The sequence below is a fragment of the Pavona decussata genome, unplaced genomic scaffold (genome assembly GCF_977016875.1).
Source record: "Pavona decussata unplaced genomic scaffold, jaPavDecu1.1 SCAFFOLD_75, whole genome shotgun sequence".
In the NCBI taxonomy this organism is placed as follows: Eukaryota; Metazoa; Cnidaria; class Anthozoa; order Scleractinia; family Agariciidae; genus Pavona; species Pavona decussata.
In genome coordinates this window covers 95,005-118,320 of record NW_028145493.1, presented here as the reverse complement: position 1 = coordinate 118,320, position 23,316 = coordinate 95,005, and the positions used below count along the sequence as shown (strand labels likewise).

At 41.3% G+C, this 23,316-nt stretch overlaps 1 protein-coding gene and 1 pseudogene across 1 annotated transcript in view; one reads left to right on the top strand and one right to left on the bottom strand.

Annotated features, from left to right (window-relative positions):
• The window catches only part of LOC146476653 (uncharacterized), a 55,780-nt gene that overhangs the window by 5,329 nt on the left and 27,135 nt on the right, over positions 1-23,316 (top strand). The gene's annotated exons all lie outside the window — the stretch shown is intronic.
• On the bottom strand, positions 16,340-18,738 carry LOC146476655 (uncharacterized; annotated as a pseudogene).

Here is a 23,316-nt window from a genome sequence, read left to right as displayed (position 1 = left end):
CTTATGTACGTACTGTCTAATGAGAGGTACCATGCAATTGTTGATCATGCCGATCAAAAAATATATATATATACCTTTAATTATGTAAAAGGGACGCGTCGGCAAAATACCAAGATTGTATGACGCTTTGCTTGGCCACGTACTTTGTTTTGTAATGAATCAACAAGATCGATTTGCGCGAATTTCGCTGCAATTATATGGTGAAAAAAATATTAGCCTGAATTTCGCGAGATGCGTCCTGTGCACAAAGCTCGGAAACTAATCGCCATCCTTTTTGACCGGGCCTTTAGATCTACTAGTTGTACATTCACTTCCGGAACACAACATTCCCACCTAATGTTTCTATTGTTTTGCGATAAGCCGCTGGCTTTTCAATTTGGATAATAACTATCACTGTGTGGAAACGCTGGCACATATACAAGCATCTTGAAATGCGATGGCGTAATTATGTTACGGCACTGTTTAGCGGGAACGAGAAGGAAGCGCGCCCTTCCGAAATTGTGATCGATCATGCCACGAAAGTCGCCTGGAAGTTCATTAGGGAAAAAAAAAACAGGAAGATGCCGGAAGCGATTGCTAAGGGCCGCTAATGAAAGCGAGGCCGGACAGATGCGAAAACAAAACCTGAGAGACGTATTCTTCTGCTTTGGAATTGGCGCGTGTTAATTATGCGAAATGGTAGGCATTGAAACAAAGGAAATACAAGGGACAGAACCAAGGTAAGTCTCGCTTAGTCAAGAAGACGTAAGTTATCACAGAAGAGCATTTGCCTAGACAACCACAATTTTGAATATTCACGCTTAACATAAACACGACTAACATGATCTTGCATTGTGCATCATCCGGGTTATTGTTCCGGGGGTAGGCGCCATAACATTCATAGTGTAGCAGAGCGGCCCTTAAAATTTATACTCCTGAACTTACAATGAAATGGAACAATCCATACTCACTTTCAGAACAGGGGGCACGACAAATTTACTTTGTGCTCGAAATGTCCAAATTGTAGATGTATTTTCACACCAGACAAAACCATAATGAAGGGACTATATAGAACACTTTTAACAGTGAGGTCAGTATTTTACAAAAAGGCAATAAAATACACGCAACTATATAGCTGGTGAAGTAATGAAGGAAGTGACTATGAAGCAAACTCGTAAAAATAATTAAATGCAAAATAAAAAAATGCACAGCCAATGTCGTGGTTGATATCGGTGTCATGGTCTCGTGTAACAAAACAAATAACGCTAATACACCAACTCAGCCTTTAATTTTTTATCCATCATAACGGCGGGTGACCCACCTGGCACGGTCTGATGTAATATAAAAAAACGCTAATACAGCAACTCAGGTTTTAAGAGCGGCTTCCCACAAATATCGACCGAAATCAACTTTTGGTGGCACAAGTCAAAAAATCGATTTCGCTCATATTTTGCTCATAGGTAGGCCCTAGTAAGAAACAAAACGGGCTGTAGTTAGTTTTTTCAAATACGGCTTCCTTACGTGTAAATATGCGAAAAACGATTTTCAACTTAGTTGAGCCAAAATCCGCTTCCCGCCGGACGGAATTTTCCTTAACTTAGGCCGGCCGCGTATCAATCCATAGTCTGTTACGGATCTTGAAATAACATCTATTGTTTTTCTAGGTCTTCTTCTTCTGTTCCACAGAAAAACATTCAAAACTTACGTTACTTTTATGGCCGAAACTGATCTAGAACAACATGCTATAAATGCAAATTTTTAACAACCAAATTTTCGAACTTAAATACCGGCAATTTTACCCATGGGCGATACTTAGATTATCATAAAATGACTCTCTATGGCTTCACTGTGTACTTATCAATCATAATATCAAAACAAAGGTTTGGGTAAATTATTTTAAGTGACTCGCAAGGCTTCGAATTTATCACCTACCCTGTCGAAAATCTGACATTCGCATTGTAAACAATGGCGTGACATAGCCAGTGACCGCGAACTACGAAAGACAAAAGAGATATCAAAAACGTGCATTATTTTGAGACATAAAGGTAGGGAAACTAAGCTGATACCTTAATTAACAATCCAACATAAGATTTGGGCATCTTCTTCATCTATTCGTGCTCGATACAAGCATAATATTAGTGTGTCGACGACGAGTTCATTGATCATTTCATGCACGTTTTAACAAGAATTTAGCATCAAATTCTTCATTAGCCTGCACTGGGGTTATTTCTGTACTCTTACCCTCTGAATCATGAGGACTTTGACAAAACAATCCAGTTTACGAATCAACAAACATTTCTATATTTTTCTAATAAACAACTCGCAAGCTACACTGTTGCGTGACAACCATGAACCGGAAGTGTGACCATAAATATTTTTTCCTTTTAGAAAAAAAAAATAAGCGACATTTAAAAAGAAGCATTTTTCATTCGCATTCGAAAAATCTTTGGATCGAAAGTTCGGTAGCGTTACGGACAAATAGATACTTCGGCTGCGTTTCATAACTGGAAATTTCAGAGTATCCGTTCGCTCTGATGCGGAGTCCAGTTCGTTTGGGTGTACTATTATTGTGTTAAAACAACTAATTGGAAAATTTATTTTCCTCTTTCTTTATCACTGCCGTGAATAAATTAAACTAGAAATAGGTAAAACTCAGCAGATTTGAACTACATTAACCTGATTAAAAGTTCGACTGTTATGTTAAACTGCATCGTTTGCGTGAAGTAATATTTGTTTCATTCGTCCGTTGATCATAAGCGAGTTTTTTAGATCTCTGTAAATAAAGAAAGGGAAGAGAAATAGCATCCATCTCCGTTTTTAAAAACATGGTCTATAGAGTTTTCCAATCTTCATACGTCTAAAAATGAGAGCTTACGATTAGTGAATTATAGATGCAAAAACTGCGTGATTAAGTTTATTAATTAAATTTGCAAAAGAAAGCACACGCACACTCAACGACAACAACAACAACAACAAAAAACAAGACAGAAATCTGAACGTTTCTAAGGGAAAAAGTAATAACAATAAAGGCCGTAACTAATTTAATGAAACCAAGATAGTGGTCAATACTCGTGTTATTAGTAATGTTATTTTGCTGCGCTTTTTGATCCTGAAATATTCTTTATGTGAAGATGAACGTACATAGATTTTTGAACATCCTCATTGCTTTTTTGGACGTATGAATAAATTGAATTATTATTACACCAGGGAAACAGTAAGGAACTGTAAACAAAACGGCGAGCATGGAAGTTTCCTGTTCGTTTACGTTGATAGTTGGCGGGCCATGTTCGTTTGATCGCAGACAGAACAAGGTCCAGAGAGATAGTACCTCTGCTGTCCTGTACAAAGAATATTGACCAGCACAAGTCATGTTATGGTTTTCAAGATGTAGGGAACGAGGTTCAGCTTATTCTTGCCCATTCGGCCACGTTTTCAACGCCATGAAACATCAAGACGATGACGATTTGGGCTTATCTGTTGAGAAACATTTATCACAAAAGACACTCATCGGGCCCGGTAAGTTACTGGGACTTTCGAGAAACGGGACCCAGGCAGGGCTTGTAAGAGGCAGTTTACGGCATTCCTGGATAAATAGGAGAGAAGGTAGACACAGCGGGCGTTTTCCATTTACCAAAAGATTCCGGAAAATTCCGAGAATTTCGGTGGGAAATGTTTATCGGTGAAGAACGTGTTCCATTTAACACATGTTCCATCCATTTCCTTCTCCGTCCGATGTATTCCCCACAAAAAAAATACAAAATGGCGGCACAATTGTTGTGGTTAAACGAAATTGTAGAGTCGGTCTTTGGAAGAAGAGAGTGTCGTGAATTCAAAAAATTATGATGACATTTCTATCCTGGCGACGATTGCAACCTATATGAGACGCGATCTTTGTCATAAGAGACGAGTTTTTGATCATGTTTGTTTATTCCTGTATTGCGCATGTGCGTGAGTAGTTTCCTGGACCTCGTGGTTAGTTGAACGAAGTCGGAATGAAACGCGAAGATTGATGTATACTTAGGACCTGTCTAATTAAATAGTATTGTTCCTGTTTAACTGAGCGTTCATGTGTAGCATCAACTTGACATGGTGGCAGCGGTCAACTAAGACAAAGACGAAATGCTGAAACTCGACCCGCCGGAGAAACTTGACTTCACAAAGCCCCAAGAGTGGCTGGAGTGGAAGCAGCGATTCGAGCGATTTAGGTGCGCTACGAAACTTAGCGAGGAAGATGAAGTTCTTCAGATAAATGCCCTTATCTACACTATGGGGAAAGAGGCAGAACATATATTCAAAGCGTTTACATTCACGGGTGGCAACGAAAAGAAGTATGCCAAGGTTATCGAGAAATTCGACGAGCACTTTATACCGAAGAGAAATGTCATTCACGAGCGAGCATGTTTTCATCGACGCGTTCAAAAAGAAGGAGAAACCGTGGAAGCTTTCGTCCGAAATCTCTACGAGTTGGCAGAACATTGTGAATTTGGAACACAGAGAGATGAGCAAATCAGAGACAGGATTGTTATTGGAATTCTTGACAAATCACTCTCGCAAAAGCTTCAAACGAAATCGGATCTCAATCTCGACACGGCGATACAAATGGCGCGTCAGTCCGAACTAGTAAAAGTTCAGGTTGCGGGCCAGTCCGATGGTAAGCATTTGGGAGAAGTACACCAAAAGAAAGGCAAACCGAATCCAGTAAGAAGACCAGTCCGTAATGACCGTAACGTGCGTGACAAGAATCCTAATAACGTTCCGATAGTTCACCCTTGTTTTCGATGTAATCGCATACACAAACAAGATGAAACTTGCCCAGCGACTGGGAAGCGATGCTCTAAATATCACAAAAAGGGCCATTTTGCTGTCGTGTGCCGTTTTGTGAGAGAGGTAATGTTCAATTCGGGAGGAGTTGATCAGCAATTTTCCCTTGGCGCCGTTAGTTCATGCAATAAGCTCGAAGAGCCGTGGAGTGTTGTGTTACACAACAACCGGAAACCCGTACAGTTTAAGATTGACACAGGAGCCGATATCTCTGTAATCTCAGTCTCGACCTATCAATCCCTAACTCCGCGTCCAAAGCTGAAGCCTTCAAATGCCATGCTGTCCAGTCCAGGTGGGATGCTGAATTGTAAAGGCCAATTTACAGCGGAAATCTCCCTTAAGGACAAACAGTACTTTGTTGATATTTATGTTATTGAAGGGTCATGTGTAAACAACCTACTCAGTCGTCACGCAGCATGCCAGATGGGTCTAGTCCAGCGCATCGAAGAAACTACTGCTAATGTGTTTGGTGACATGGGTCTAATGAACTGTGAGCCAGTTAAGATTGAGCTCACCGACAATGCAAAGCCGTATTGTGTTAATTCTGCGAGAAAGATTCCATTTCCTTTTCTTCCCAAAGTGAAAGAGGAGCTCGAGCGTATGTTGCAAGAAGGAATCATCGAGGAAGTTAACGAACCGACCGACTGGTGTGCTCCTATCGTTCCTGTTGCTAAAACCAACGGCAAAGTCAGAATTTGCGTCGACCTGCGCAGATTAAATGAAGCTGTTAAAAGAGAAAGATACATTCCTCCGACCTTAGAAGATGTTGCTCCAAAGCTGGCTGGAGCTGAAGTATTTTCAAAACTGGATGCATCTAGTGGTTATTGGCAAATACCTTTGCACCCAGAAAGCTCAAGGTTAACCACCTTCATCACTCCCAGTGGCCGTTTCTGTTTCCGCCGTTTGCCATTCGGGATAACCTCCGCACCAGAAATTTTCCAGAAAAGAATGACCAACCTTCTAAATGACCAAGGTGTGGCAGCTATCCAGGACGACATTATTGTCTATGGTAGAACTGTCGAAGAGCATGATGCAAGACTTCAGAAAGTGTTTGTAACCATCGCAAAGTCTGGACTTAAGCTGAATGAGAAGAAGTGCGAAATCCGCAAGCCAAAGATATGCTACTTCGGAAATGTCATTAGTAAAGAGGGAGTCAGCCCAGATCCAGACAAAGTTAGAGCCATTCAGGAACTTCCAGCACCAAAGAATGTACCTGAATTGCGTCAGGTGCTCGGAATGATTAACTATCTGGGAAAATTCCTGCCAAACCTGTCAGACGTGATTAGCCCAATGAGTGTGTTGCTTAAAGCCGATAGTACCTGGAATTGGTCCCATCGCCAGCAGGAAGCTTTTGACAAGGTCAAAGCCATGATAACCACAGCGCCTGTACTAGCATTCTACGATGTAAAGAAACCGACAGTGGTCTCTGCAGACGCCAGCAGCTATGGATTAGGTGGTGTCCTCCTACAGAAGCATGGTGAACAACTACGTCCTGTTGCATTCGCCTCCCGTACCCTTACTAATGCAGAGAAGAAGTATGCTCAGATCGAGAAAGAGTGCTTAGCGTCAGTATGGACATGCGAGAAGTTTTCCCGCTACCTATGTGGTCTTGAGTCGTTCCAACTGATGACAGACCACAAGCCGCTAGTACCACTGTTTAATCATCAAGACCTTGATCGAGTACCCTTAAGGTGTCAGCGCCTTCTTATGCGCATGATGAGATTCAGGGCAAAGGCTCAACATGTGCCAGGAAAGCAACTAGTGGTGGCTGATACGCTTTCAAGAAATCCCCTCTCTGTCCCATTCGAGACATCTGACACAGAAGAAGAAGTTAGAGCCTATGTGGATGCAGCAGAAATGGTACGACCAGCATCACCTGAGAAGATGGAAAGGATCAAAGAAGCTACTTCTTCTGATCCTCAGCTGAGTCATGTTCTGAATTATACTGCTAATGGTTGGCCAAAGTACGCTTCAGATGTACCGGAAGAAATCGGTCCTTATCATGCGGTCCGTGGTGATCTATCAGTAACAGACGGCAAGGTCATCTATCGAAACCGCCTTGTTATACCTCCTGCTCTACGGTCTGAGGTATTGGAGCGTATCCATGATGGTCATCAGGGCATAACCAAGTGTCGTGAAAGAGCTAATTTTTCAGTTTGGTGGCCTGGCATTGGTCGCGACATCCAGAACAAAGTTTCAATGTGTGACTTTTGTCAAGAGAACTTACCTACTCAGAAAAAGGAACCACTTATCACTACACCCCTCCCAGGAAGAGCGTGGAAGAAGATTGGCACAGACTTATGCGAACACGAAGGGAAGCAGTTCCTAGTGGTTATTTAATTATTATTCGAGATTTCCTGAGATAGCTTTCATGTCCAGCACCACCAGCGATGCCGTGATCAATAAGCTTAAGGACTTATTCGCCTGATGGGGAGTACCAGACGAAATTGTCAGTGACAATGGTCCACAATTCTCCTCTGATCAGTTCCACAAGTTTAGCCAAGAATATGACTTCAAGCATACTACCACTAGTCCATATCATCCACAAGCAAATGGTCAATCGGAAAGTGGCGTTCGCATTGCCAAGAAGATATTAAGACAGTGTGATCCCTTTCTTGCACTTATGTCATATAGAGCTACACCTCATACAGCCACTGGTGTAAGTCCTTGCCAGCTTATGATGGGAAGAGAAGCTCGCACACTTCTACCTACTTTAGAATCCAACCTAAGGCCAGTTTTACAAAGCCAGGAAGCAGTTACCAGAAAGGATGAGAAAACGAAAGCTGCCTACCGTCAGTACTTTGATCAGAGACATGGAGTGCGAACCCTTCCTGACTTACAGCCAGGCGACTCGGTGCGTGTGAAATTGGATCAGCAGAAAGGATGGAAGACGCCTGGGAAAGTCATTGCAAGAAGCCTTACCCCTAGGTCGTACGTCGTCCAGACACCTTTCAGCGTGGTGCGTAGAAACCGTAGACACCTACGCCCAGCAACCAGTCCCAGGAGATTGGAAATACCTGATGAGCAAGATTTGGATCAAGATCCAGAGACACATTCAAGCAGAAGGCCCAGGCTTGGAATCCTCACATGCTGAAGCAGAGCAATTACCGCAGATTGTGAAACCTTGTAAAGTGATCCCAACTGTACCCTCCTCTGCAGAAACACAGTCCAGTCTACCACAACCAGAAGTTAGGACCTCAAGTGGTCGTGTCGTTAGGAAACCTGTCCGTTTTAGAGACTCTGTTTGATCAGTGTTTACTTTTCTTTGAACTGTTATTGAGACATTGACTGATTAATATGCAAGGCACTAAGCCAGTTGCTATATATATTTTCATGTTCACGTTTTGTGTTCGCTAAGTCTTTAAGAGCTCAAAGGAGGGAGATGTCATGAGAGACTAGTTTTTGATCATGTTTGTTTATTCCTGTATTGCGCATGTGCGTGAGTAGTTTCCTGGACCTCGTGGTTAGTTGAACGAAGTCGGAATGAAACGCGAAGATTGATGTATACTTAGGACCTGTCTAATTAAATAGTATTGTTCCTGTTTAACTGAGCGTTCATGTGTAGCATCAACTTGACAATCTTCACCAAAATCAAAGTTTTTATGAAAATATTTTGCCGCGATATAGATAAGCTTATACGATTGATGAATTTAAAAGCCACTCCAGGATGATTTGAGGGACCATTGAAGCTCTGTGCAGAGAAGTACAAGCCACAGGAAGAGCTCCTCAACGACACGCACCTGAAACAGCTGCTGTGAAAGGCTGAATGACAAAAGACCTTGTTTTTAAAATTACAGATGCAAAATTTTTAGGCTTCAAGGCGGGAAATAATCGGAACATTTAAAGAACCCGAGGGTGAGATATAATGTTTTCTTCCATAAATACTACTTAATTACCATTGACATACATGGCACAGTTGTGATTAATTAACGTTTGAAAATCTGGAGCCAGGCCATGACACACCGAGCATTCGAAAAAAGTACTACTCGAGGATAGGAAAGTCACCGAGGGAGTAGAAGAAGCCGCCATATATCCTTACCGGAAATATGGTCGTGAAAAGCCTGGAAGTGGTCAAACCTTGTGAAACTCATAAATGGAACACGCAGTTCCATCGGAAAGTTTCCAACGGGAAAACGGGACTACCTTTTCACAAGTTCCATTTTTTCCGGAAATTTTTCAGTGGAGCGAACCAAAAAAAGCATGTTCCATTTTCAACCCAACCGGAATTTCTGAAGTATCATGGTAAACGGAAAACGCCCAGAAATACTAAATGTATAGGAGCCATAAAATGTCCTTATTGCTACTTCGTGACATTGACGCAATGTTCTGTTTTAGTTATTTTTCGTTTCTCTCCAGAAAGAAGTCGTTTCATCTTTATCGGGTGTGGATGAGTTAAGGGGGGAAATTAACATACCGACCAAATTTGACGGCATTTAAAATGCTTTGTTGGACTTCGAATATAATGTGCTCGTTTCTGAGTATTTATTTTGCGTGCGTAAGTATGGAAGCAAACGGACATTAGTTACAAAAACTAGTCGCTTAAAATCGTTTTTATCCTCAATTTCAAATCATCATGGCAGAAGGAGACTGATCGAAACATAGAAATCTTTGTACCCGTGACAGTGTGTCACGCCATCTTTTTTACGCTTCGATCGCCAAATCTCAAGAAAATGCTGATAAATCTGAAGCCTAGCGGGTCATTTATTTTCATTTACCCAGAGTTTTGTTTTTATATTATGATCAATAGGTATACAGTGAAGCCATAGAAAGTCATTATAGGGAAATCTGAGTTATCGCCCGTGGGTAAAATTGGCAGTGTTTTAGTGCTAAAATGTGGTTGCTGAAAATTTGCATTTATAGCATGCTTTTCTAAACCTATTTCGGACGTAAAAGTAACTTAGGTTTTAAGAGCGGCGGTCAGGAAAAATCGAGCAAAATCTGAATTTTCTGGCGAAACTTAGCAGAGTCGATTTCTTTCATCTTTTGTCCATAATAAGGTTTTACTAAAGTAAGAATCATGGTGTGGCTTAAATTGGCCAGAAACATTTGCGTTTTGAGAAAATCAGGAAAATCGATCGAAGCCTTGAGAACTGAAAAATGATTGAATTTAAAACCGGAAAATCGCCACTTTTCATTGTCTCCCCGTTTGTTTTAGAAGAAGCGTACGAAAATCGGGATTTCTTACATCGAAAGACAATCTCTTTCTGACTTGATAACCGATGAATTTGTGTTTGTTATGATATCTGGCAAATTTAAACAATTTAAAACCAGCGGCATATTTTTACAGCTGGTTTACTCTGTAATGTAGTGTCAAAGGTCAAGCACACATTTCAGTATGTGGTATAACTCGAAATATTCTCACACTTTGGCTTTCAGTAACAATTGCCTTGATGTACTTCATACCTAAATATCAGGCTGGGTTCTCCATTGAGATTTTCACAAATGGTCGTTAAAGTTGGCTAATTTCGACCACGACATCGTTTGGCGACCAAATGACTGCCAGTGAAAACAAACCGACGCGACGGGCAAACTGCTAATTACAGCTTCAGGGCCTTCAATAATGCTCCTATCTTGCTTTATCAGAAAGATTTCTGTTTTCCCCTCGCTTCCTTTTAACCATTATCGACGGGAAGAGAAGAAATCGAAAAGATTCAGACATGTCTAACAATGTTGCGTGACAGCAAATATGCAAATTAGTTAGATGGTCACTGAGATATGGCAGTAGGCAGTAGGGAAGGGGTGGGGGGCGGGAAGAATTGCTTTAACAGGCCCGTAGTCAGGCTAAAACAACTGGGATGGGGAAAGCAAATTGGAAACATCAAAAAAGGGGCAGATATAGTAAGCAAAACAATAACTTTGCACTTGCATCACACTTTTTGGCACATTAAACTTCTTTTCGACCCTTTGCCGTCACTGTACGGACTACCACGTAAAATTGCCAAACTTGTTCACGTTTAAAGAATGACGTAAAAAGACGACGACAAATTTCCCTTTCTCTTTTTCCAGTGAACTTGGAATCAGGCAGTAAGAATATGTCCGCAGGAAGATTTGTCTAAAATTAAAAAAAAAGAAAAAGGTGGGAGCTGGAATTATCGCGATGAAGTTTAAAAGAACGCGAATTCTCTTTGTGTTTTCGAATTCGCTACCATCACCGTCATGTTATCTTTAACTCCCTACTAAAAGACACAAATCGGTCATGAGGATTTTGGTTCTTATTTCCGATTCACAAGGAAGGACTGCCTTTGCTGCTGTTGTATAAAAGCCAAATGTTAGCGGAGGAAACTGTCAGGTAATAAACAATTTATTAAGGGTTGTGAAAAGGCACTTGCAGCGTCAGAATTCAAGATTGATTGTTGTACATTATTACTGTTTTTTAATTATTTATTTTTTGACACATTGTTTTTTACGCTTCTTAAAATTCTGGGGGGGGGGGGGGGTCGGGGCTCGAGTCCCCCCCTGCCCCTCCCCTTGTTACGGACGCGTTTAACAGTATGGCTTTATATACCAGCTGCTTATCTGGAATAACGAACTCTTTGTGGCAACTTTTGCGCAAATGACTAGTACCCGTAGTTCTTTATTGAATTTTCTTTTTCGTAGCGACCAGCAACAAAAACCGTCAATGCGAAAGATACACCGGAGGAACAGACTTAAAAAGATACACTCACTGATTTAAGTGTAGAGCGAAATTTTACTTCTTCCTAAGATAGAGGGGAAAGGGGGGTGGGGGTGGCTTAATTAAATACATAACCTTATTTCTTTTTAATTTCAGCCTCTTCATCTCACTTAGACCGTCATAAGCTGCTTCCCTTGTTCTAAAGATTAAAGGAAGGTGCATGCAGACCTAAAACTCCTAGCATTAGGGCGTGGCGAAGACACAAACTTCACACTTTTAAGAGCTGGGACCAGGCTTCTTTTCCTTCAATTGAAAAGTTTTCAATACTTTCCTTTAATAGGGATCATAAGTCTTTAGCATGGGCGTTACACAAGCCTGAAAAGCTGTAACTATGATGTCTTACTTTCCTCAAGAGAAGGACCTTTTTACGAGGTAGTGAACAAAAAGTTGTCCACCACAGTCAGTAGCACTAGGACTAGGGTTCCAAGCACAGAAAATAAAAATAATAAATAAATAAATAAATAAATAAATAACACTGAAAACTTCACGTTTAGTCTAATTAACGGCTTTCTCCGCATCTGATGAACTGAAAATACATCTGAATACTAACATTTTGTGCTGGAAAAGACCGAATGTGCAAAAAAGTAAAGTGTTACATCAGACGTTTTTACAGTTTATTATACATATAAGGTAATGGAAATTATGTAAACGCATACCTGAACCAACTGGAATAAACAGTCCTAGTTTCTTCCATAGCAAATAACACGAATTTTTTTCAAGTCCTCGTTCTAGTTTTGCGGCTTTTTGCGCCTGGCTGTCATGGCTTGATACCGGCGGAGAAGTTTGACACTTATTTGAACTGACCTCGACGCCAGCCAATGCCCAGAGACGAACGGTGTCGAAGACAAATCGTCAATTCCGAAAGGTGAAGGAGATGAACATTCATGGTGAAGGAGATAAACATTCTTGTCAGAATAAGTTCAATTTCGGTTTCTACATCGGCTATTGACAAGGAAGCCTTGTGACCGGCGATGTTCCTTTTGCACTAGTTTACTTCAGTTGATCTGCTCCTGTCTCTGGGGTCGTAAGAGCAAGGACCTCCGACCAAGGAGCTAAAAGACCACCTCCATGCTTCCATGACAGCACAAGAATATCAGACCAAATTTAAAGTGACAAATTTTCCAGTTTCCTTACTTGAATTTATCTTACATTTACTTTACTAATTCAATTTACTTTGGTAAACACCAATGCGTGATATTATTAATATTCACTGATTATTGGTGATTTCGCAATTTGTAAAACGCAACCCTAACTATTTAGCGAATTAAAAACAGAATAGGAAAGTTTGACCGGTCTCCAATTTTTATTTCAGCGAGCATTTTACCATAGTCATAGGGGAGAACTTCAACCCCACAGATTTCCCTTTGATGCGGTTTCATTGGCAATCTGACACCTGAGCGAACTCAAGAAATGGACATCGAGACGCTTAATGCTCCTTACTAGATATGGTTTTATAAGCAAAAATCTCACAACGCAAACGAGAAAAATCGGTTCCCAGACCGGACTTTACCTTATTGTAATTAAAGTTTAAAAGAAATTTGTTTTCATTACGCTTTTTTGGTATATGTAAAATTAGTCTGTTTATTGTCACGGTAACGCAACAACGGTTGTTTATTTAGCCGTTGTCGGAATTTTAAACGAATTATGGTGACTTCAAAACGGTCGTGTAAAGTGCTTAATTCAAAACCCAGGCTGATTTTAATACATTATCAAGAACAACGTTACATTACTTAAAAGGCAAAGTTTAAGAAAAATCGGCGTTATACCACATAGCGAAAACTATCTTTAAAATTTATCCGTTTTTGCGGGATTTTTCCTGTTTAGAAAAGGGACCTTTTCCTAAGCTCTGTTTGCTTTTATTAATAATGGTTAAGTCTAGTTCAAACTTTGCTAAAAACGTGCGGTGCTTCCGCTGTCAATACCGAGTATAAAAATACCATGGATCTTCTTTCCTTCCAGATGAAGAGTCAGTTCAGAATATTAATTTCACACTGCCGTGCGGGTACTTTCGGGATCCTCGCGGGTCAAATTTGTTTATCTCAGTTTTCTAGAACGTTAAGCGCTCCTAGAGAAAACTGAAGGCGGCAAATTTGTTCTCTACTTAAAGGCTTTTTGTAGCCAGAAAATGAGCGAAATTGATTTCTCGAGTTCTGCCACCAAATGCTTGATATTTTCTGACCGCCGCTCTTAAATGTTTTTCCGTGAAACAGAAGAAGAAGACCTAATAGAGCAATAAATTCCATTTGAAGGTTAGTAACAGTCTGTGGATTGATACGCGACCCGTCGAAAGTTAAGGAAAATTCCATCCCGTCGAAAGCGGACTTTGAGCTCAACTGAGACAAAATCGTTTTTCGCATAATTACGTGAAAGGAAGCAGTATTTGTAAAAACTAACTACAGCTCAGTTCGTTTCTCACTAGGGACTACCTATGAGCAAAATATGAACAAAATCGATTTTTTGACTTGTGCCACCACTTGGTCGATATTTGTGGAAAGTCGCTCTTAATTTTTTATCCATCAGAACGGCGGGTGACCCACCTGACACGGTCTGATGTAACATAAAAAAAACGCTAATACAGCAACTCAGCCTTTAATTTTTTATCCATCAGAACGTCGGGTGACGCACCTGACACGGTCTGATGTAACATAAGAAACGCTAATACATCAACTCAGCCTTTAATTTTAAATGGTATGATGTGACAATGCAGTCACTAGTGTAGCCAGGCATCGGTCAATTGATATCGATCAGAATGGTGGATACCCCCCACCCCCTTCCCCCCTTACATACACGCTCTAAAATAAAATGAAGTAATTTATTTCCACCAGACTGAAGGTTGTTTCTCCTTGTACAGTTTACTATAGCATCGTTAATATGATGGAACAAGACAGAGGTATGCATATACATGTACATGTCTATCTTTTCTTCTGACAACTCCTGTCGCGCGTGACTTGTAGTGCGCGTTTTCCTCGCGTTTTGCGCTCGCCAGCGAAACACACACGAAAAATAACGCTTGTTCTGTGGGGCCCGTCTGGTGTTTCTTCTATGGAAAAGTGCGTGTGCATTTTGCTTTCGTCTAAAAGTTAACTTTTTTCCGGTGCAAATATCGTACTCAATTTTCGGGTTCTTTTAGCCTCTTCGAAAAATCGCGAGACAATTAGTGTATCTGGTATCGCAGATTATAAGTGAAGAGAGACAACTAGTCACAACATTAACAGGACCGCTCGCCAAATGCCATAGGATCTGATAATTTTGTCCACATAAGACTCCCTTACCCAACTCAACTTTTTTCTTAATGATAATACTTTAAAGTAAATTTAAACTAATAGAGAGCAACTGTTTACTATGGTAGTGCCATGAATATGCATATTCTTCAAGATTCACCATAATTAATGCATTTGTCACTGCACTGTGTTGACAATAACACTCGTGCGATCACTTTTTTCAGGATTTCACTCCCAAGCTCACGATGTCTTTTTTTATGTTTCTTCTAACCGTGTCTCAAGGTGATTTAATAGCGCGCTTGATTTATGTCTGCCCTCTTGAATATACTCCGGAAAAATGTTGCACTTTATTTCAGAAAACGTATCATTTGCTCGATGATTAAATTTAGATCATATTCTTTCGGCATACAATTTTGTGGTCTCAAAACAGAATAATCTATAGGAATGCTGGTAAATTCTGCACCACGTTACTCACAGTAGAGAACGCCTGTGTCCTGTTATGTGCGTGATTGTTTCGTAATTGAAACCGTATATTTACACTTTCAAATCATTTGCAGGATCCTGTTACAGCATTTCTTGCCTCTCTTTCCCTCTCACGTCTTCTCTTTTTCCTTCCATTCTTCTGCCTTAACATTTCTTCATGAGTATCTCTGCGCCAGTAAATGGCCCGCCTTTGCGAGCTATTTTAGTCGGCCGCGTCCTCCATTTCGAGTAGCGCAATTACATTGTACATTTGCATTTACTCTAATTTCACATCACGTTTTTATTTCTTAGCACTTCTTGATGTAACATGTAGTCCAGATCATATTCCTATACCCTGCCTGGTTTGTTTTCGATTTAATTACATCCTCCATGACATAAAAACAGATTACGACACCTTGCAAGTCCCAAAAGAAAAGAAACCGGGTGGGTCTTAATTTGAGGAATGTTAGGAATGCTAGTAGATTCTACTAGCATTCCTTTGCGGAACTTACAGTCGAGCCCGCCTGCGTCCTGTCATGGCCAGATACGGGTCCTGCTTCGACTTGGCGGCTTTCTCTAAGAGAGATTTCGTTGTCTTCACAGCATTCTTAACCTTCCCATTTGACTGAGCATACGTCGGGGAGCTGGTCACATGATCGAAGCTGTAAGTATCTGCGAACTCTTGGAAGCTAGCAGATGCAAATGGTTGCCCGTTGTCTGAAATCAGCTGATCTGGAATGCCGTGCCTGGATAGGTGGGCCTTGAGCTTCTTGATAACTTCTTCTGCTTTCTTGGTTGTCAGTCTGTCAACTTCAAAGAAGCTGGAGTAGTAGTCAACGGTGACCATGTACTCAGTACCATTTAGCTCAAACAGATCAACCGCAATCTTCTCCCATGGTCTACTCGGTATTTCATGACATATCATGGGTTCTTTGCCTTGCGCTGCTGGTTTGCTGTTGCATGCTTCACACTTTGCAGTCACTGTTCGACATCCTTGTTCATACCTGGCCAGTACATTACTTCTCTCGCTTTGCGTAAACAGCCTTGGATACCGATGTGGCTTGCATGTATCTTCGTCAACATGTCTTCTCTCACGCTTGTGGGGATAACTAGTCTTTCACCTTTAAAGACTAATCCGTTTTGCAGAGATAGCTCTTCGCGAAAAGGGAAGTAATCTCTGATACTAGCTGAAGCTTCTTCCTTGGTCTAGACCTTCTAGTGCATGCTCCAGTCGTCTCTGGAATTCTTCTGGGGCGGGTGAAATTCCAAATGGCATGCGGGTCCATCGGTATCTGCCCCACGGGGTACCGAACGTAGTCAACAGGCTGCTCTCCTCATCAAGCTGAACGTGCCAGAAACCGTTCTTAGCATCCACTACGCTGAAAACTTTGGCATTTGTTATCTGAGGAAGAAGATCATCAATTACTGGCAAGGGGTAGTAGTTCCTTCTGAGCGCTTGATTTAGGGGTTTTGGGTCGATACACAGACTTATCTTCCCGTTGGCTTTCTTGACCACCGCCATTGATGAAACCCAGTCAGTAGGTACATCCACTGGTTCTAGGATCCCTTTTGTAACTAGACGCATTAGTTCCTGTCTTAGTGGTTCCTGCACTGCAAAGGGGACCTTCCTCACTGGGAGAACCACAGGCGGTACAGACTTGTCAAACTCAAGGTGGAGCTTGTCCGGTAACTTTCCTTCTCCCGAGAACACATATTCAAACTCGCTCACTACATCAGGTTGTGCGGGAATTGCATCAGAAACAGACATTATATTGTCAGTGTTCACAGTGATGAGACCAAACTGCTGAATTGACTGGGCACCTAGGAGCGCTGTGTGCTTATTGGGGACGACGGTGTATTCCGTGAGGAAACACTGTTCATTCTTGGGGTTAAGAGTTTCTACCTTGATACACCCCAAAGGTTTCAGCTCAGATTTGTTGAACATGACTAATGTGGTTTGAGTTTTCTGAAGGCGTGTCATACTAGGGTCATTGTAAACCTTCTGATAGATATCAGCTGGGAGGATATTGACTGTAGCACCACAGTCCAACTGGAACTTCACTGTTTCATCTCTCAAGCACATGTTAGCATAAAGTTTTTTGGGACTGTTATTGACATGCAGTGTGCCAACAGATTCAACACTGAACAGATAATCATTATCACTACCTTCCCCATCATTGCATTCTAGAAATTCCTGCTCTATGCTGTGCACTCGCTTAGCGTTGTGCTGTTTGCCTTCAGGCTGCTGCACGCTACTGGAAAGTGATTCATCCCGCCACACTGGCTGCACTCGCGCTGCCATGCTGGGCAGAGGTCCTTTTTTCTAGGGTGAGTTTTGTGACAGAACTTGCACCTAATCAGCGGTAGTGATTTGTTTTGATTTGCAAACTTCTTAGAGGCGAAATTCTTAGACTTTGGGTTCCCTGTGGTAACGGTGCTAACTTCTTCTGTCTGAGTCATCTCTTTGAGTTGTTTCGATGTGGTTTCGCTCGCACGGCAAATATCAATGCACTTGTTTAGGGTTAGTTTGTTCTCAGCAAGTAGTTTTTTCCGAGTTGCGTTATCTCTGATACCTACGACAACTCTATCTCTGATCATTCGATCTAGCATGCTACCAAAATTGCATGTTTTAGCCAGCGAACGTAAGGTTGTAAGAAATGAATCAAATGACTCACCGACTTCCTGCACTTTCTGATTGAACACATAAGCTTCATAGATTTCATTTGTCTCACCGATGAAGTAAGCCTCTAGAAGCTCTATTACTTTGTCCACGTTTGTCTTCTCATCGTTTGCGAACGGCAAACCATCGTATATCTCCAAGATGTCAGGTCCGATACAGGTCAACAGTGTCGCCGTACGAAGCTCACTTGTTTGGGTTCGAAGGCGCGAGGCGATTACATAGTTCGTCCACAGACGCCTGAAGCGTTTCCAATTGACTGCAAGATTCCCTTTCAACTCTAGTTTGGACGGTAAGGGGATCGTTGACTGAATAACCTGAGGAGCTACGAGTAAATGTCAAGCTAGTGGTTGAGGTGCTTGCAGGGCTGGTGGAGCTTGTTGAGAGCCCGGCGGCGATTCTCCTTCTGTGTCGCCCATACCGAATTAAGTCGCTATTAAGCTTCACTAGGTATTCCAGGCGATTGTTCTGAAAGGAGAAATCCCGATTCTGACACCATGTAGCGTGTTCGTAAGAAGAACAGAGAAACAGATCACAAGCAGCTAAAGAAGAACTTCGTTGTTTAATCCCGGTAAAGCGATACAAGGTAAAACTGGAAAGCATGGTCCGTTACCATGGTACAAGGTGACGTCAATATCGACCGGAAGTGGTACGCTAAATAGAATACGATCAATATCGTTACAACCAGGTGGCTTGATATCGGTAAGGTCCCGTAGTTGTTTCAGGCAGGTACTTCTGTGCTCTGCTGTGAGATAATAGCGGCTCAAAGCAGCCGGTTTGAGGCTGAATCCTTTGGTCCCTCCAGGAGTCTGGGTGTCCTTGTTAACAGTTTCTTCGATGGTTTGGTCCACCGGAATCCTACCAAATGGATTCTGTTTGCCCGATCTGAACAGAAAATCCTCCATTTTCAAGCTGAACATGGACATCTGGATGATCGATGGATAGTCGGGTCATTTCGCCATAGTAAACTGAGAGGTAACGACTGTAGTTGATCCTGTCGTACGCGAAACACCAAGGAAGAACAGCACGAATGGCGTACAGATGAGGAAGCCAGTTACCCTCCCTTGAAGATCTTATCAAATGAAGAAGGGCCTCGACCATGTCAATGTACGACATCCAAAACTGTGCTAAAGGTCCCCCGTCAGACCGCAGGAATGAAAGATAGTGCTGGAACAGATCAAACAAGAGCAAGACAGGGATTGTGAAGAACGCTATCCAGGTTTTCCTGGGTGGGTGATTGTCTGAGACTGACAAACAGTATTTGACTGTCCTCTAACAAGCACTGGTGCTCTGCAGCTTGGTTTCTTTGAAACCAGTCAAGAAAACCCTTCCAAGCTAGTCTCCTAAGTGCTTTGTACAATAGCTTGTGAAGACGTACTCCTCGATTGTACTGCTGGCCATTCAAAACTCGGTCTACTGAACCTTCTGCGATGACCTCGGATTCAACAGCCAAATCACGCAGTCCTGCATCGAGGAACCTCTTGCCAATAATTCCTAGATAGTTACAAATCGTGTGGAACACGGCCATTTTCAGAGCAATTGGCTGGAAGTTGTCTGGGTGTTTCCATGTGATGTCTACTGCCTTCGCGTACAATGCTTGGTCAAAAACACATACAATTTCCTTCAAATCAAGAGACTCTTTGATCTTGAGAGCTTGTGTTAAGACTTCGTTCACTGTGCTCATAGCTGCTGCCGGTGTGTTGATAGTCGGGAGGTAAACTGTTGTGTCCTGGTTGACAGCGATTTTATGTCTTGTCTTCATGTTGAAGCCAGTCCACCCGCAAATGTTTTGCTCAGTTGTGTTGATTTGCCGTATCATACACCAAGCGAAGTTCTTCATCTGCGCCGCTTTGACAGCATCACTTCAATCAAGTGGCATCGGCCTAATAGCTGGTGGACCAACGCGCTGGCCTGCATTAAAACTTGGCAGAACAAATTGTGTTTGCGTTATGCTCCTCCTCTTTTGTTTTGGCTTTCTCACAGCAGGTGTTGGTGCTTCAACTGTGTCTACCATTGGCTGGATAACTATGCCCTTCACGCCATGAGATGTTTCACCTCCGCTAAGTGTTTCCTCCAGTCGGTCAATGTTATCGAATGCTAATGTTGTGGGGACACCAGGATAGATATTTGATGGTAAAATAACAGCCATTTCTTCTTCACTTTCAATCTTCTTCAAGTACAATGCTGTCTCAATTTCCTCCAGTTTCGAATATGAAATGCCATGTCCCAGCCGTTTTAAAAGTTTAATCACTTCTACATTACCAGTAAGTGTTTCTACAGCTCATGGAAGTAGGATGTGCTTGGCCGTGGTGCAAGAACCTCCGCTAACAGAAAACATAAAATCTTCCGAAATCGAATGGATAAATCTAATTACAAGGGATGTTAAGGGCTTTTCTGAGTCACCAGCTACAACGGTTTTCAAAAATTTCGTTAGGAAAGGAGTTAAAGGACGATAATCCTTATCTAATTCTTGTGGTTGAGGGGGCCAACCAAGGTTTGCTTGTGCTTCAGATTTCTTAAGCTCAGCTCTAATGCAAACGGCTGCCTTTCGGATCAGCTGTAATGGATCAGTATTACCTTCTTTAAGAGAATTCAACTCTCCTTTCATTCTCATCTGCTCTGCAGAAAGGGTAGTAATCTTAAGATTGTCAGGAATGACGAGGAGTTTTCCAGTGTCATCAGGGAAAATCAGCAGGCTTTCCCCATATTCCCCTTCCAATTTACACCGTATGTGCTTCTTAGTACTCGCTTGTACTTCCTCTACACCGTGTGCTTTCATATACAAAACAAGGCTGGCTGTCAACTCTATCATAGTCAAAACACGGGGATTTGGGAACAAGTCATTCCTTATGTTGGCAAACAACGTTTGATAGGCATCATCTACATCTGCATACGTTCGGTCTCCATCTTCTTCTGTTACTGACTTGTTACTTGGTTGAGTGTAATATTCTCTGGTGTAATCTCGATAGCAGGTTTTGTGATAGTGAGCCTCCGCCGCGGCCAATTCTCGAGATGTAACCGCTAGTATTTTGTTGTCCATCTTAATAGTGGCCACGGCTCTCACTTTCTCGTCTGCACGAAGCTCACAAAATACAGATCTTTTCATACACTCGGGAACTGCTGGAGGTTGGCTCCCTCTGTGAAGCCCACTGTTTTTCATGGCGGGAATCCTGAGCAGTGTTGGCACTTTTACCTTGTAAACTTATCAGTGTCTTCTTGTGGGTAAAAGCACTCCGACATTCTCGGTGGTAAAAAATGTCAGGGATATTTTCGTCAGCTGCTGACAACTGTAGGATGGGTTGGAAATCATGTATTTCAACAGCTCTGAGAAGAGTGACCCACGAAGACTGGTCTCTTGGGTTTACAAGTTCCGCACGTGGAGCATTAGCAGAGCATATTACATAGGTGAGATGTTCTGTTTCACTGCGTGGTCTTTTTGCAGAGGTCTCTCCCGAATCCATAGAAGATATCCTGTTATAAGGACATGACTAGTCACTGAAGAAAGAGAAGTCTATATCATTCAACTTACACGGACAAATGAGCAAGTATTCCTTTGGAAGATCTCGCACTGAGTGTTCTAATTACTGTACATAGGTAAATTATTCATCGACCTTATATCCACGCGAATAAACTCAAGTTGGTAATATACCATCTACTATAGAGATATGTCAGGTCCTCATTAAACCTCTCAACAGTGACTGTATGTTCTCCATTTTTATCGATAATTTTCGTATGTTTTTTCGTAGACATTCTTATATTGTTTTATAGTTTTGTTCTCTTGGAAATGCATCACAGAACATATTAACATAAAACAAAGTTCAAAACGTTAAAACAGACCGACAAATACTTACAGTTCTAGCTTCCTACACTTTCCGCCATCTTGGATTTTAAGCATACCGTCAAGTAGGAAGTCACGAAATATGCTTTTGTTATTGTTTGCTTGTTTGTAGACAAAAATGGTCCCAGTATCAATTTTTACAATATTTGAAATACAAAAATGTTACATCTAACGTATTTTACTGAAAAACCATGTTGTTAGCCAATTTACATATTTTTTCTTAGGAAAACAATTTTGCCCGCCATCTTGGATTTTCACCATTCGAGTAACATAAAAGGCACACTTTTCTGTTGCTTAGCTACATTGTGGACAAGTCCATTACAGTTTTTTTATATTTTCATACAGTAAGCATTAAATAAATCAGGGTAACATCCCGTCCCTCAGCATGGTACCAGTATGTAGTCTGTCTCATGGACTAAATAGTACGCAGAAACTGCATCTCCTAAAAACTGATTATAAATAAATATTCCGCGGAGAAATCTTTTCATATTTTATTCGAAGTGCTCTAACAAGAGTGATTACACGTTAAAGAGCAGGTTTATTGTCAAATGTTGGAGCTGTTTTAGCCAATATAAAGCAAAATCTCCGTAACAGTGTTCCCTTTAATATAAGGGCACTGTAGCGTATTTGTAGTGAGACGTTGAATAAAGAAAAACCATATTTTTAGTGGTTGGCAAGTTAAAATAATACTTTGTTTTATTAAAGAATAACTCAACTAGTGCCCAGAATGTGAGATCAATCATTTTTGGCATTCAAAAAAGTGATTAACAAGAGTGATTTCACGTTAAGCAGCAGGTTTTTGGTCGAATGTTTGAGCTGTTTTAGCCAATATACAGCAAAATCTCCGTGACCGTGTTTCCTTTAATATAAGGGCACTATAGCGTATTTGTAGTGACACGTTCAATAAATAAAAAACATATTTTTATTGGTTGGCACATTAAAATAATGGTTTGTTCTATTTAAGAATAACACAACTATTGCCCAGAAACTGGGATCAATCATTTTTGCGTGGATATGGCTAGGATGGAATTGGATTGCAACTTGAAAAGGGCGCCAACCTTTTCAAGCGTGTAGTGCAAGATTTTGAGTATCTCCTAAAAACTGATTATAAATTAATATCACGCGAAGACATCATTTCATATTTTAATAGACCTGCTCTTACAAGAGTGATTTCACGTTAAAGAGCAGGATTTTGGTCAAATGTTTGATCCGTTTTAGCCTATATACAGCAAAATCTCCGTGACCGTGTTCCCTTTAATATAGGGTCACTATAGCGTATTTGTAGCGAGACGTTCAATAAAGAAAAAACATATTTGTATTGGTTAAAACATTAAAAAATGGTTTGTTCTATTTAAGAATAACCCAAAGAGTGCCTAGAAACTGGGATCAATCATTTTTGGGTGCACATGGCTAGGATTAAAATGGATTGTTACTTCAAAAGGGCGCCAATGTTTTTAAGTGTGTAGTGCGAGATTTTGAGCATCTCCTTCAAACTGATTATAAATTAATATTCCGCGGAAAAATCATTTCATATTTTAATCGAAGTGCTCCAACAAGAGAGTTTCACGTTAAAGAGCAGGATTTTGGTCAAATGTTTTAAAATGTGTTTTAGCCTATATACGCCAAAATCTCCGTGACCGTGTTT